This window comes from Callospermophilus lateralis, chromosome 10 (assembly GCF_048772815.1).
Source record: "Callospermophilus lateralis isolate mCalLat2 chromosome 10, mCalLat2.hap1, whole genome shotgun sequence".
NCBI classification, from domain to species: domain Eukaryota; kingdom Metazoa; phylum Chordata; class Mammalia; order Rodentia; family Sciuridae; genus Callospermophilus; species Callospermophilus lateralis.
This window is the reverse complement of record NC_135314.1, coordinates 916,551-932,277: the sequence shown is the minus strand read 5'-3', so window position 1 is coordinate 932,277 and position 15,727 is coordinate 916,551. Positions and strand designations below refer to the sequence as shown.

Sequence of the window (15,727 nt, the reverse complement as noted above, 5' to 3'; positions counted from 1 at the left end):
GATCACAAATTCAAGGTTAGTGTCAGCAACTTATTGAGGCCCTAAGCAACTTAGTGAAATCCTGTCTCAAAAAAAAAAAAAAAAAAAAAAAAAAAAGGGCTGGGGATGTGATTCAGTGGTTAAATGCATCTGGGTTCAACCCCTAGACCCTCCAAAAAAGATGTTTAGAGGATTTTATAAATACTATGTCATACTCCACTGTGCGTATATATCATGATTTGCCTGTTTGTTCAGTGGTTATACTGCTGAAGGGAATTTGGAATATTTCCAGCTTGGGCTATTAAGAATAATGCTTCTATGAGCATTCTTACAGATTTCTTTTGGCCAACAGATATGCACATTCCTCTTGCATATGTATCTAGAGTTGGAATGGGTGTCCTAGGGCTGCTGTGTGTTTATTTTTAGTAAGTAATTGCCTGACAGTGTTTTGAGGTGGTTGAACCAAGTTTTAGGCAACCAGACATGAAGGTGGATTTGGCTGCCTCCTCCTTGCTGGCGCTGGCTGTTTTCTGTCTTTTCCATACCTGCCTTTCTGCAGGTTGTGTGGAGGGTCTCACTGTGTTCTAATCTGGACTTTCCTCATCACTTACAGTTTGAGTCCTTCTTAATAAGTTACCAGTCATTTCAGTCTGTCTTGTGAAGTGCCTACTTAGCCTCTTGTTAATTTTTTGTTGGTTGTCTTTTTTAAGTTGACTCATAGTAGTTTTGTACATTCTGGAGGCACATTTATTTATTTTTAGAATTCAACTTCTTCCATCCTTCCTTCCTTCCTTCCTTCCTCCCCTCCCTCCCTCCCTCCCTCCCTCCCTCCCTCCCTCCCTCCTTCCTTCCTTCCTTCCTTCCTTCCTTCCTTCCTTCCTTCCTTCCTTCTGAGGATCGAATCCAGGACCTCACCTATGCTAGGCAAGTGCTTTACCATTGAGCCACAGCCCCAGCACGCAAATCTTATTTTTAATGAAACCCAATTCGTCAGTGTTTTATATGCAGTCCTTATTATTTCAGGTTGAAGAAAGGTGTACTGACTCCAAGGCCATGGAGGGGCTTCTCCACGTTTCCATCCAGGAGCTTTTCTGTATTCCTTGAGCTTCTGGTCCTGTCCACTTGTGTTGGTTTGAGGCAAAAGTTTAGATTTGTGATTTCTGTGTGCACATCTAGTTAATCTAGTCCCATTTGTTGATAGGACCATTCTTTTTTTGCTGAATTATAGGTGTTGCCTTTGCTAAAAATCAAATCATCTTAGATGTCAGGGTTTAGTCAGAAGACAATAATCAATTATACCACTAGTTTGAAAAGGGACAATTTAATAGGAAAGATTTTTAACTAGTAAAAGGAGTTAATAATTAAGAGGGACAAGGGATGAAGGCCTCTGTAAAGAATGCAAGAAAAGCAAATGTAGGAGCTGCTCAAGGAGAAATGATACAAGTTCAGGCACAAGTCCAACAAGTCTGATTTTAGGCATTGCTGGAGAGGATAGGTTGGGATCCTCAGAGAAAGCCACTGAAATGCTAGCTGGGCTCCTTGGGTAACTGTGCGGCTCCAGGGGAAGGAAAAAGCCCTAGAATCTGTGGGAGAATCTCTTCTGCTTGCAGTGTGCCTCCAGTGCCCTCTGTTAACAAGCCCATCCTGTGCAGGCTGGCCAAGGAGAAAGGTTCTCAAGGCTTAGCACCAGCATCACTGAACAGGCCAAGAAGGGGTTGGGGTCGGGGCTGAGAGGCAAAAGTGGGTGACTGGGGCACCTTGTGGGGAGTGTCTGTTTTCTGACAAAAGTGTTTTTCTATCACCTTCTTCATCTTGTGTCAGTGCTACTGTACTAATTGCTGTGTTATAGTATAGTGTCCCCCTCTTTTTTCATGGGAATATATTCCAGGACCCCAGTGGATATCTGAAATCACAGATAGTATGAAACCCTATGTATGTTATATATATTTTTCCTATCCATGCATACTTATGAAAAAGTCTAATTTATAAATTAGGCACTGTAAAAGGTTAATAACAGTAATTTACTGTATATCTTAGCAACCTCAGCATATGATTTTTTTTTCTTTCCTTATTAAGTCAAGAACTTCTAGCATATTTGAATTGTAAGATCACTACTCTTGTACTCTGGAGCCATTAGTAAATAAAACAAGGGTTGCTTGTATTCCAGCACTGTGATACCATAGCAGTCCATGTGATAACTGAGGTGGCCACTATGTAACCTATGGTGGGTAGCATATACAGCATGGATACACTAGACAGAGGGGTGATTCATGACCTGGGCAAGCTGGAACACAATGGTGTGAGATTTCATCATGCTGTGCAGAAGAGCATGCAATTTCATTGAGAATTGTTTACTTTTGAATTGTTTATAAAGTGTAATAACTTGGTTATTTCTGGAATTTTCCATATTTTTAGGCAATGGTTGATGATGGGTAATTGAAAATGTGGAAAGCCCATTTGCAGATTGGGGGCTTGCTGTAAATCCTAATGACTGGTGGTAGAGGTTTCCCTGTGTTTTTCACTGAGATTTTTCACATTATCGTAAGTCCTTTGCCTGTCTTTACATATTGTAAAATAAGTATGCCAATATCACACATACACAAGCCTGCTGGATTTTGATAGGGACTTTCTGGTTTCATAGAATTGATATTTTTACAAGATTAAGTCTTCCAAATTCCAGAATATGGCTTATTCCTCCATTGAAATCTTTAATTTTTCCAAATGATGTTTTGTTGTTATTAGCATAGAGACTTTGCATAGGTTTTGTTAGTTGTATTTTTGGGATTTCTTTGATGCTGTTGTTGCAGCCATGTAGAAATATGTCAGCGAGTGCTGCTCATTGACCTTTTATTCAATGACCTTGCTAAAATCTACTTGTAGAATTCAGCATAGCATCTACTACAGTTGTGGCTTTATCTGTTCCTCTTTTTACTTCTGTTTTTTGCTTTTTATTTGTTTTTCTGCTGTGCAGGGTATTGAACTCAGGCCCTGGTGCACGCGAGGCAGTTCTCTACTGCTGAGCTATGCCACAGACCTGTTTTTAGCCTTTTATACTTGAAAGAGACAATAGGAAGCATATACTAATTCTGGCACTATGTATTCCCATACTGACACTTTCATAATTATGAGGTGTTCTTCTTCTCTGGTGAAGTTTCGCCTTAAGGTCAGTTTCATCTGAAGTAATGAAGCTATTCCAGTTTGCTCTGATTCATGTTTAAGTGATGGAGCTTTTTAAATTCTATTTTCAACCTAGCTGCATCCTTACTTTCAAAATATGTTTCTTTCAACAGAATATAGTAATTTTTATTCAGTGTGGCAACCTGTATATTTTCATTGGAGTGTTTAATCTGCTTACTTTTATGAAATGTGGTGCTTGATTCTGTCACCTTGCCACTCATTTCCTTTTTGTTCCATCCATGCTTCTGCTACTTTATTTTCTTTCCTTGCCTTTATTTGGATAATGAGGTATTTTCCCCACTATTTTAATCACTTAGCTTTTATTGGCTCATTAAATATATAGGCAAGTGTTCTACCACTGAGCCCCAGCCCCAGCCCTATTAGCTCATTCTTGTGTTACTTTTTAGTTGTATCTGAGAGATTTCAGTTACGTGCCACTTTCTGAACTTTGGGTAAGACTCAGTGTGGCCTGGCTCCATTTGTCCCCTCTGCACTCTGGTCATACATTTTTACTTCTGTGTATGTCAGAGATTTAGCACAACATCATTTCTGTTCTATGTCAAGAGTCTATTGGTGCATTTGCCTTTTCTGGTGTTCTTCAGTCTTTCCTGTGGTTCTTTGTTCCATTTGAGAGCATTTTTTTTTTTTTCAGCCTGAAGACTTTCTAAAAGTATTCTCACAGTGCAGGTCTATCGACAGCACAGTCTCTCAAATTTTGTCTAAAATTTAGGTTGCCTTCATTTGTGAAGAAATGTTTTGACTGACTACTGAGTATAGCATTCCAGGTTGACAGGTGTTTTCTTCCAGCATATTGAACAAGTCAGTATTTTCAGAACCTTCTGGCCTTCACAGTGCCTATTGAAGAGTTAGCCTTTGATTTTGTTTTAAAATATAGTTTTAGTTGTAAATAGAAACAATACCTTTATTTAGTTTATTTAGTTTTTTATATGGTGCTGGAGATTGAACCCAGTGCCTCACATGTGCCAGGCAAGCCCTCTACCATTGAACCACAACCCCAGAATTAGCCTTCGATTGTACTGTTACTCTTCTAATAAACACACTGTTTTCTCTACTCAGTTTTAAGGTTTTTCTGTCTTCCTGTGTGCACACATGCATGTGTGTATGCTGTATGTCTGTCCGAAGTGGGACACACAGAGGCTTTGGTCAGGTCTGGAAACTCATCAACCACCATTCATTTAAATATTGCTCTTGCCCACTCCTGTCCTGACTATCCTGGCTACACATGTTGACTGTGCTCCATGAATCTCTAATACCGTGTACTCTCAATTATGTGGTCTTCATACTTAACATTTTTTTTTCTCTCTGAACTTCAGTTTGGGTATTTCAGTTGGACCTGTTTGAGTTTCTCTAATTGCATCTTTAGTTCTGAACGCTTTATGTTAAAGAAATCAAAAAAGTCCATAATGCAGTTATATTTTTTCAGTTCTAGAACTTTTTCTAGGCCTATTTCTAGTTTACCAGTGGGTGTTGGTGTTGTTAAATGTTTTCTGCACTCATTCATTTATTCATTGATTATTTCCCTGCTTTATTCTGGTAATGTGGTAAGTCACATAGAATGATGATGAGTGTTAAGCCAACCTTGGATGCTTGAGGCAAACCTCATTTTGTTGGGAGGCTTTATCCTTTTAAAATATTTCTGGATCTGATACAATGATGTTTTATGGACTTCAGTGTCAACCTCCAAGAGGAATACTGACCAACCCATAGCTTATTTTCTTGTAATACCTTTTTTAGTCTTTGATATCAGGATAATATTGGCTTGATAAAATCAGTTCAGGGGTGCCCCTTCTCTTCTTTATTTTTATTTTTTTCATTCTAATTTGTTATCTATGACAGCAGAATTCATTGCAAATTATATTACACATATAAAGCACAATTTTTCATATTTCTGGTTGTATTCAGTATATATTCACAGCAATCATGTCGTCATACATGAACTTAGGATAATATCTATCTCATTCCACTGGCTTTCCTACCCCATGCTCCTTTCCTTCCCCTCCCACTCTGCCCTATCCAGAGTTTGTCTAATCCTCCCATGCTCCCCCTCCCAACTCCACTATGAATCATCCTTCTTATATCAGAGGAAACATTCAACATTTGTTTTTTTGGGATTGGCTAAATTCACTTAGCACTATATTCTCCAACTCTGTTGGGGTTTTTAGCTTCCTCTATCCACTCTGTCCCTCAGAGAGGCTTAGGAGAGCATGCCCCAACCTGGACGGATCAAGAAAGGTCGAGTTGGCTGGCCGCCCACCCAGCCCTCCCCACCGGAGGACAATCAGATGTGCCAGGGAGACCAGTCAAAGCAGGATCTCATTTATTGAGGAAACACACACAACTTATATAAGGAGTAAAAGCTAATCATTTTAAAACACGGAAAAGTGGGAACCGATCAACATAAAGGTCAAATCAGCAGGAGGAATTCACAGGTATACCCATACCATAGTTTCTAATGAAGAGCACAAGCTGTGCCCGAGCACAGAGGAGAAGTAAGCCAATCAGGGTGGTTTCAAACAACTTCAGTGTCCTCCTACTGGCATTTAGCCAGGCGCCTTCTTAGTTTTTGGCCCCACACAACTCCATCCACTAACCTACAAATGCCATGATTTTATTCTCTTTTATTGTTGAGTAATATTCCATTTTTTTAACCACATTTTTTTTTTTTTATCCATTCATCTACCAAAGGGCATCTAGGTTGGTTCCACAGTTTAGCAATTGTGAATTGTACTGCAATAAACATTGATGTGGCTGTGTCCCTGTAGTGTGATGTTTTTAAGTCCTTTGGGTATAGACTGAGGAGTGGGATAGCTGGGGCAAAAGGTGGTTCCATTCCCAGTTTTCCAAGGAATCTCTATACTGCTTTCCATATTGGCTGCACCATTTTGCAGTCCCACCAGCAATGTATGAGTGTGTCTTTCCCCCACATCCTCACCAACACTTATTGTTGTTTGTATTCTTAACAGCCGCCATTTTGACTGGAGTGATTTTGGTTTGCATTTCTCTAATTGCTAGAGATGTTGAACATTTTTCATATGTTTGTTGATTGATCGTATATCACCTTCTGAGAAGTGTCTCTTCAGTTCCTTGGCCCATTCATTGATTGGATTATTTATTTCTTGGTGTTAAACTTTTTGAGTTCTTTATATATCCTAGACATTAGTGCTCTGATGTACAAGTGGTAAAAATTTGCTCCCAAGCTGTAGGCTCTCTATTCACTTCACTGATTGTATCTTTTGCTGATAAGCTTTTTAGTTTGAATCCATCCCACTTATTCATTCTTGATTTTAATTCTTGAGCTATAGGGGTCTTATTAAGAAAGTAGGGGCCTAATCTGATATGATGGAGATTTGGGTCTACTTTTTCTTCTGTTAGATGCAGGGTCTCTGGTTTAATTCCTAGGTCCTTGATCCACTTTGAGTTGAATTTTGTGCATGGTGAGAGACAGGGGTTTAATTTCATTTTTTTGCATATGGATTTCCAGTTTTCACAGCACCATTTGTTGAAGAGCCTATCTTTTCTCCAATGTATGTTTTTGGCGCCTTTGTCTAATATAAAATAACTGTAATTTTATGGGTTAGTCTCTATGTCCTCTTTCTGTACTACTGGTCTGCCAGTCTATTTTGGTGCCAATACTATGTTTTTTTGTTTTTTTTTTACTGTTGCTCTGTAGTATAGTTTAAAGTCTGGTACAGTGATGCCACCTGCTTCACTCTTCTTGCTAAGAAATTCTTTAGCTATTTGGGTCTCTTATTTTTCCAGATGAATTTCATAACTGCTTTTTTCTATTTCTATGAGGAGTGTCATTGGGATTTTGATTGGAATTGCATTAAATCTGTATAATGCTTTTGGTAGTGTGGTCATTTTGACAATATTAATTCTGCCTATCCAGGAATAAGGGAGATCTTTCCATCTTCTAAGGTTTTCTTTAGCATTCTGTAGTTTTCATTGTAGAAGTCTTTCACCTCTTTTGTTAGGTTGATTCTCAAGTATTTTATTTATTTTTTTGAGGCTATTGTGAATGGGATAGTTTTGCTCGTTTCCCTTTCAGAGAATTTGTCACAAGAATTAATAAATGGGATGGATTCAAACTAAAAATCAGAAATGCCTTTGATTTATGGGTGTTGATTTTGTATCCTGCTACTTTGCTAAATTCATTTACTAGTTCTAGAAGTGTTTTGGTGGAATTTTTTGGGTCTTCTAGGTATAGAATCATATGGTTGGCAAATAGTGCTAACTTAAGTTCTTTTCCTATCTGTATCCCTTTAATTTCTTCCATCTGTCTAATTGCTCCTGCCAGTGTTTCAAGAACTGTGTTAAATAGAAGTGGTGAAAGAGGGCATCCCTGTCTTGTTCCAGCTTTTAGAGGGAATGCTTTCAATTTTTTTTCCATTTAGAATGATGCTGGCCTGGGGCTTAGCATAGATAGCTTTTACAAGGTTGAGATATGTTCCTGTTATCCCTAGTTTTTGTACTGTTTTGAACATGAAGGGGACACTGTATTTTGTTGAATGCTTTTTCTGCATCTATTAAAATGATCATTTGGTTCTTACCTTTAAGTTTATTAATGTGATGAATTATATTTATTGATTTCTGTATGTTGAACCAACTTTGCATCCCTGGGATGAACCCCATTTGATATGTTTTCGTATTCAATTTGCCAGAATTTTATTGAGAATTTTTGCATCTATGTCCATTAGAGTTTTTGGTCTGAAGTTTTCTTTCTTTGATGTGTCTTTGCCTGGTTTTGGAATCAGGGTGATATTAGCCTCATAGAATGAGTTTGGAAATGCTCCATCTTTTTCTATTTCCTGAAATAAATTGATGAGTATTGATACTAGTTCTTCTTCAAAGGTCTTGTAGAACTCAGCTGTGTCCATCCAGTCCTGGGCTTTTCTTGGTTGGCAGGCGTCTGATGGTGTCTTCTATTTTTATCGCTTGAAATTGATCTGTTTAAGTTGTGTATATTGTCCTGATTCAATTCAGGCAGATCATATAACCCTAGAAATTTGTCAGTGCCTTTGGTATTTTCTATTTTATTGGAGTACAAGTTTTCAAAATAATTTCTAATTATCTTCTGTATTACTCTAGTGTCTGTAGTGATATTTCCTTTTTCATCACATATGTTAGTAATTTGAGTTTTCTCTTTCCTTCTCTTCCATATTGGCTGCACCATTTTGCAGTCCCACCAGCAATGTATGAGTGTGCCTTTTCTGCCACATCCTCACCAACACTTACTTATTGTTGTTTGTATTCTTAATCTGGCGTTCTGACTGAAGTGAAATGAAATCTTAAAGTACTTTGGTTTGCATTTCTCTAATCGCTAGAGATGTTAGCATGGATAAGGGCTTGTCAATTTTTTATATTTTTCAAAGAACCAACTTTTTGTTTTGTCAAATTTTTCAGTTGTTTGTTTCAATTTTATTGATTTCAGCTGTGATTTTAATTATTTCCTGTCTTCTACTACTTTTGGTGTTGACTTGTTCTTCTTTTCTAGGGCTTTGAGATGTAATGTTAAATTTATTTGTTGATCTTTTCTTCTTTTAAGAAAGGAACTCCATGCAATGAACTCCCCTTTTCCTTTCCACTGCCTTCATAGTGTCCCAGAGATTTCGATCCATTGTATCTGTGTTCTCATTCACATCTAAGAATCTTTTAATCTCCTCCTTGATGTCTTTTGAAACCCATTCAGTAGCATATTATTTAGTCTCCAGGTGTTGGAGTAGCTTTATTTTTTTATTTTTTCATTGATTTCTCATTTTATTCCATTATGATACAACAAAATGTATCTCTACTTTATTATATTTGCTAGGAGTTGCTTTGTGGCATAATATATGGTCAATTTTAGAGAAGGATCCATGTGCTGCTGAGAAGACAGTATATTTGTTCATTGAAGGATGAAATAGTCTATGTATGTCAGTTAAGTCTAAGTTATTGATTGTATTATTGAGTTCTGTAGTTTCTTTGTTCAGTTTTTGTTTGAATGATCTATTCAGTGGTGAAAGAGGTATGTTAAAGTCACCCAGAATTATTGTGTTGTGGTCTATTTGACTCTTGAACCTGAGAAGAATTTGTTTGATGAGACACTCCATTGTTTGGGGCATATAAATTTATTATTGTTATATTTTGTTGATAAATGGTTCCCTTAAGCAGTATAAAATATCCTTCTTTATCCCTTTATAACTTTGACTTGAAGTCTACTTTATTTGATATAAGGATGGAAAAAAATCTCTGCTTGCTTCCGCATTCCATGTGAGTGATATGATTTTTCCCCAACCTTTCACCTCAATTTGTGGATTTCTTTTCTTATGAGTCTCTTGGAGGCAACATTTGTTGGGTCCTTTTTTTTTTTTTTTTTAAATCCAATCTTCCATTCTATGTCTTTTGATTGGTGAGTTTAGTCCATTAACTTTTAGGGTTATTATTGAGACATGCTTTGTATTCCCAGCCATTTTTTTTTTTTTTTGGTATTTAATTTGACTTAGTTTCTCTTTTGATTCATTTCTTCTTTTGTGTAATACCTTCTTTGCTGATTTTCATTGTTGTTTTTCAATTCCTCTTCATGGAATATTTTGCCGAGGATGTTCTGTAGTTCAGGCTTTCGAGTTGTAAATTCTTTTAACTTTTGTTTATCATGGAAGGTTTTTATTTCATCATAAAGATAAAAAGATAAAATTAAAGCTTAATTTTATTGGATATAAGATTCTTGGTTGGCATCCATTTTCTTTCAGAGCTTGATATATATATGTTGTTCCAGGATCTTTTAGCTTTCAGGGTCTGGGTTGAAAAATCTGCTCATAATCTAATTGGTTTTCCCCTATATGTAATCTGATTCCTTTCTCTCATTGCTTTTAATATTTTCTCCTTATTCTGTATGTTGGGCATTTTCATTATACGTGCCTTGGTGTGGATTTGTTGTGATTTTTGTACATTTGGCATCCTGTAAGCCTCCTGAATTTGTTTTTCCAATTCATTCTTCATGTTTGGAAAATTTTCTGCTCCCTTTGGTTTGGAACTCTATGCCTTCCTTTATCCTGATAACTCTTAAGTTTGATCTTTTCATGCTATCCCATATTTCTTGAATGTTCTGCTCATGGTTTCTTACCATTTTCACTGTGTGGTCTACATTCTTTTCAAGATGATACATTTTGTCTTCATTTTCTGTCGTCCAAGTAGTCTAATCTGTTGGTGATGCATTTGATTGAACTTTAATTTGGCTTATTGTTTCTTTCATTTCAAGGATTTCTTTTTTTTTTAGAACCTTTATCTCCCTATGAAGTAATCTTTTGCTTCCTAAATTTGTTTATTTAGCTTATTGTCAAAATGATCTTTTGCTGCCTGTATTTGCTCTCTTATATCATTCTTTAATTCACAGAACATTTTAATTATGTACATCCTGAATCCCTTTTCTGTAATTTCTTCTGCTGTGCTGGCCATGGATTCTAATAATGTGGTATCTTGATTTGTTTGGGGCACTTTCTTCCTTTGTCTTTTTATATTACGTGTGTGTCTTCCCTTCTAGCACTGTGCATCCAAGGTATTACCTTTTTTACCCTATAGGCTTATAGTGCCCCTGTAGGGATCCAATACCTCTCCTTTGAGGTGATGGACAATGTTAACAGATCCCAATATAAATAATATGCACCCTAAAAACAAATGTTTGTTATTAAGATGTTTACAGTTTGGTCACAATGAAATGGTGATTATTATTATCTACAATATATTATCTACAATTATTATCTACAATATATTCAGTAGGTTTGTAAAAGGGTTTACAGTTTCTGATGGTGGACAAAGAAAGAGGGGTGAGGAGTAGGATGATATGCTGAGGAGGTAGGAGGTGAGAATATAGAGTTGTTATATCTTAGGAAGTGTGAAAGAGAAATCTAAAGAAAATTAGTAGCAGAAGGGAGAGGAAATAATTTTGAGTAGACAAGTAAGTGGGAAGACAGAGTACATAAAACAAACACACACATATATATTAAGAAAAAATAAAAATGTTAAAACAGTAGAAATTGGTGAGAAAAAAGAAAAAGAAAAGAATATACAACACAACTGTAATATACTATGCAGATGTCCCAGTCCTCAAAAATCCTAATTCATGCAAAGAACTTGGTTTCACATATGTTGGGGAGGTGAGGGCAGGAGAATAGAGAGGGAGAGGGAAAAAAAAAATCTTGAAGGAAGAAACAGGAATTGTTTTGGTTGGAGATCAGTATCTTTCCTGCTTCCCTTCTCATCCAATGTGTGGGGTTGTCTGTTGTTAGCTGGTATCTCTGCCCTCAGGATGGTGAAGGTAACCAGGGTGTCACTATGCTGGGCTAGTGGCTGCTGGGGAGAGTGGGGAGTTAGAAACTGGGTACCTGGCCAGCCGGAGTTCCGAACTGGGATTTGCCCCCACTGAAGATGGTGATGAAGGTGGCTCAAGATGGAGGCTTCTGCTTTCAGCGGTAGGGTGTTGGGTCTGGTGGGGGGAGCCAAGCGATAGTGTTGGACCATGAGTTCAGAGACGAGCTCTGTGGCATGCAGTATGTGGCTGTCAACTGACTTCAGAGCCTGCTTGAAGTTCTTGGGTACACGCAGGCTATTGTGTGTAAGGGGCTATCTCCACTGTTGCAGGGTCCCAAGTTGTTGGCAACCGGGGAGCCCACGTTGGTAGGTGGCAGTCCACATGAGGGTGGCGGCGGGGAGTTCCTGCGCTTGGGAAGCTGCCAAGTATCCTGCATAGAAGCGGTGTCCATGACTTCTGCTTGGGTGGGTGGCCGAAAGTTCTTTGTGGGTGCTGCTGCCGCCCGATGGTCTTGCTCAGATACCCGGTAGTCCTGCGTGGGTGAGTAGTTGGGAGGCCTACTCTGTCGCTGAGGCCTGGAGTCCTGGATGGGCACAGTGCTTTCTGTGTAGGGGCAGTAATATAGCTCACAGAGAAGCAGTATTCTCACTACTTGGATCCCAGGTCACGGAGAGACACAGAATGCTGCCTCCCTCTGGCCTGCCAACTTGGATCCTCTGCCCGCTCTCTTCTGTTTACTGTAACAGTTTGTGTAGCGTCTGTGTTATTTATTTCTTTAGCGTTTGGCAGAGTTCACCAGTATGGGCTTTTGCGCTTAGAGCTTTAGACTAGGAATTTGACTATGTAATAGATATGGTCTGCTTGGGTTATCTGTATATTTGAATGAACTAGGGTAGTTTCTGTGTTTGAAGAAATCGAGCCAGTTTTAAGTTGCTGAGCATGCTGATGCTGTTCAGGGTATCTGCTCATTGCCTTTTGTTATCTGTGGGCTCTGTAGAGATGATTCCTCTTTGGTTCTTGATAATGATATGTGTTATACCTTCTTTAAAAAAAAACTTGATCCTTCTAGTTATGAGTTTATAGATTTTGTTGATTTTTTTCAAAGAACTAGCTTTTAGTTTGATTAATTTTTTGTTTTAAATTGTGTTGATTTCTGTTTTTTTCTTCTTTCTTTTTTTCCTTCCTTTCAGTACTAGAAATGGGGCTCTACCACTGAGCTCACCCCCAGGTCTTTCAATTTACATATTTTTTGAGACACGGTCTCACTAAGTTACTTAGGACAGCCTTGAACTTGTGATCCTCATGCTTCACCTCCTGAGTTGCTGGGATTATAGGTGTAGCCACTAGATTTGGTTATTCTTTTCTTTTCCTTTAATTTGTGTTGGGTTTACTTTGCTGTTCCTTTTCTAGCTTTTTGAGGTGAACCTAAGAACATTATTTAGAAAGTCCTAGTTTGCTACTGATCTTGAGAGTGATTTGGGTGTTTGACTGAGACCCATGCAGGTTGTCTCCTTAATTCTTTTTCATCCAGTTAAAGATTTTGAGATGACCCCTTTAATCTCCTGCCATACATAGATGTATTCAAATTATGGCAAAGGAATTAATTGAGGGGGAAGACAAACTTGTGTACTTGTTGTAGGCCCCTGTCCTTTAGTTTGACACTGACTCCTAGACACCGGGAGATGTGGGAGAACTGCCATCCTGCCTTGCTACCTCCTGCACAGTTCCAGAACCCCATGGGATGAACAGGCCTGGAGCTGGGGACTCCTTCTGTGTCTTGTCTGTTGCAGTGGAATGGTCCCAGGGGTGCACAAAAGCCCTGCTGGTTTTGCTTTCCTCTGTAGAATCTTTCAACTTGCACCCACTCTTATTCTTAGGCGATGTTCAGAATTGAGTGGCTTATTTTCAGTTTTTCTAGAAGGCTCTTACTGTGTGGAATTGTAGTTCTTATAGCTTCATTGTTATGATGATTATAGAAATACAGTTTTTGGAATTTACAATTTTAAAAAAGTCTGCTTGCTCCATTGGTGGGTTGGCCTCCTCTGAATCACTGCATTCTCTCCTATTTGGGGTGTGCAGATTAATGACTGCATCACAGCCAAGGCTTGAAGACTTACCCGAGGCTCTGATGCCCTTTCCATCCATGCCTCATCTCACTTTCTCTTCTAGGAAATCATGACATTCTTCTGTCATGCAAATAGAATCTTGCAGTGTCTCTTGCTCCCTTCTTTCAGCATTTATGTTTTTAAGATCAATCCATTTTGTGTGGATGTGTTCTGTTCCTCTTTATCATTGAGGAGTCTTCCATTGTAGGGTGTGTTTGTTTACTTGCCTGTCAGTAGACTTGGATCATTTCTAGCTTTTGGCTGTTGTAATACAGCCTCTATGCACGTCATGCCCTGACTTTGTGTGGGAATGTGTGTATTTCCTTGAGTGAGGATCTGGCAATGGAATGGCTGGGTGGTGTGGTAAGTTCTATGGTAAGTGACTTTATAACAATATGCCCAGCTGTTTCCAAACTTGTTGAATGGCTTCTACTTGTACTCGCCCTGTACCACAGGCACAATTTACTGGCACTTTCTTATTGTGATTTTAGTGTTTATTTTCCTTAAGACTAATGATAGTGAGCATCTTTTTCACATGTTTATTAACTATGTCTATGTCTTGTGTGATGTGTCTTGCTATGTTTTATTGGGCTGCTGTTTCCTTATTATTGAGTTATAAAAGATCTTCATGTTTTCTGAATATAAGTCTGTTTTCAGATATATTTGAAAAGTATTTTTTCATTCTGTCATTTACCTTTTCATTTTGTAAATGGTATCTTTCAGAGAAAAAAATTTTAAGATTTTGATGAAATATGAATTATAACTTTCCCCCTTTTTTGGTGTATTGCTTTTCTTTTTTTCTAAGAAATTCTAGACTACCTCAAGGACAGAAAGTTTTTCTTCTAAAAGTTCCACGGATTTATCTTTCATATGTGCGTTAATTTTTGAATATAGTGTTAGGTAGGGATCAAGGTTTTCCTTTTTTTTTTTTTTTTTTTAAATAGAATGTCAGTTCTTCTGACATAGTTTGTTGGAAATACTTTCTTTTTCCATAAAAATGCCTCAACACCTTGGTTGAAAGGTCAGTCATACAAGCTTGGGTCTGTTTTAGACCCCCCCCCTTTTTTTTCTGTATATATGTTCCTTATTCTAGTAAGACACTGTACTGATTACTGGATATTTGAAACAAGGTAAACTAACTCCTCCAACTATGTTCTTTTTCTGAATAGTTGTGGTTATTATAAGTCTTTTATATATAAAAATAAAAAAATTTAGAGTCAATCAACTTCTGCCAGAAAGCCTACTAGGGTTTTGATTGACATAATCTTTAATCTATGGATAAATTCAAGGAGAATCAACATCTTACCAATATTGAGTCTTCCCATCAAAGTACATCATAATTTCTCCATTTAGTAACTCTTTAATTTCTTTCACTGCTCTTTACTTTTTTTTTAGTTATAGATGGACATAGTATCTTTTTTCTTTAATTTATTGAGTTATTTGTGGTTCTTTATTCAATTATTTGTTTATTTGTGGTGCTGAGAGTTGAACACAGTGCCTCACACATGCTAGGCAAGCATGCTACCACTGAGCCACAACCCCAACCCTGGACAAAGTATCTTTATTTTATTTTTATGTGGTGCTGAGGATCGAACCCAGTGTCTCATACATGCTAGGTGAGCGCTCTACCACTGAGACACAATCCCAGCCCCATCTTTCACTGCTCTTTGAACTTTTCAGTATGCAGAATTCTAACATATTTTGTTAAATTTGTTCCTTAGATTTTTTTTAATGCTATTATAAGGGTTGCTTAAAATATTTCATATCTAATCATTGGCAGATAATACAGAAATAGTTTTGTTTTATATATTGAATTTTTACTCTAAGATTAGCTAAAGTTAATTATTAGATTTAATAAACTTTTCTGCAGAATCTTGTCATCTGTGAATAAATGTAGTTTTACTTATTTCTAGCCACTATGAATTTCTTTGAAGTGTTTTCCCACCTTAACGTCTGGGACCTCTAGTACAAAGTCAAATAGCAGTGGTGAGATTGGATTTTCTCGATTTGTTCATTCATTTGCTCTGAAGTTTTGTGTTAACTGCAGGGTTTTCATAGATGCCTTTGTTAGCTCAAGGAATTTCCTTTATTCTTGTCTCCTGAATTTTGAATTTATTCTTTACCAGAAATGTGTGTTGAATGATACCTTTTTTGCATT

At 37.6% G+C, this 15,727-nt stretch overlaps 1 protein-coding gene across 3 annotated transcripts in view; it reads left to right on the top strand.

Annotated features, from left to right (window-relative positions):
• Window positions 1-15,727, top strand: part of Pcbp3 (poly(rC) binding protein 3) — a 227,328-nt gene that overhangs the window by 20,750 nt on the left and 190,851 nt on the right. The gene's annotated exons all lie outside the window — the stretch shown is intronic.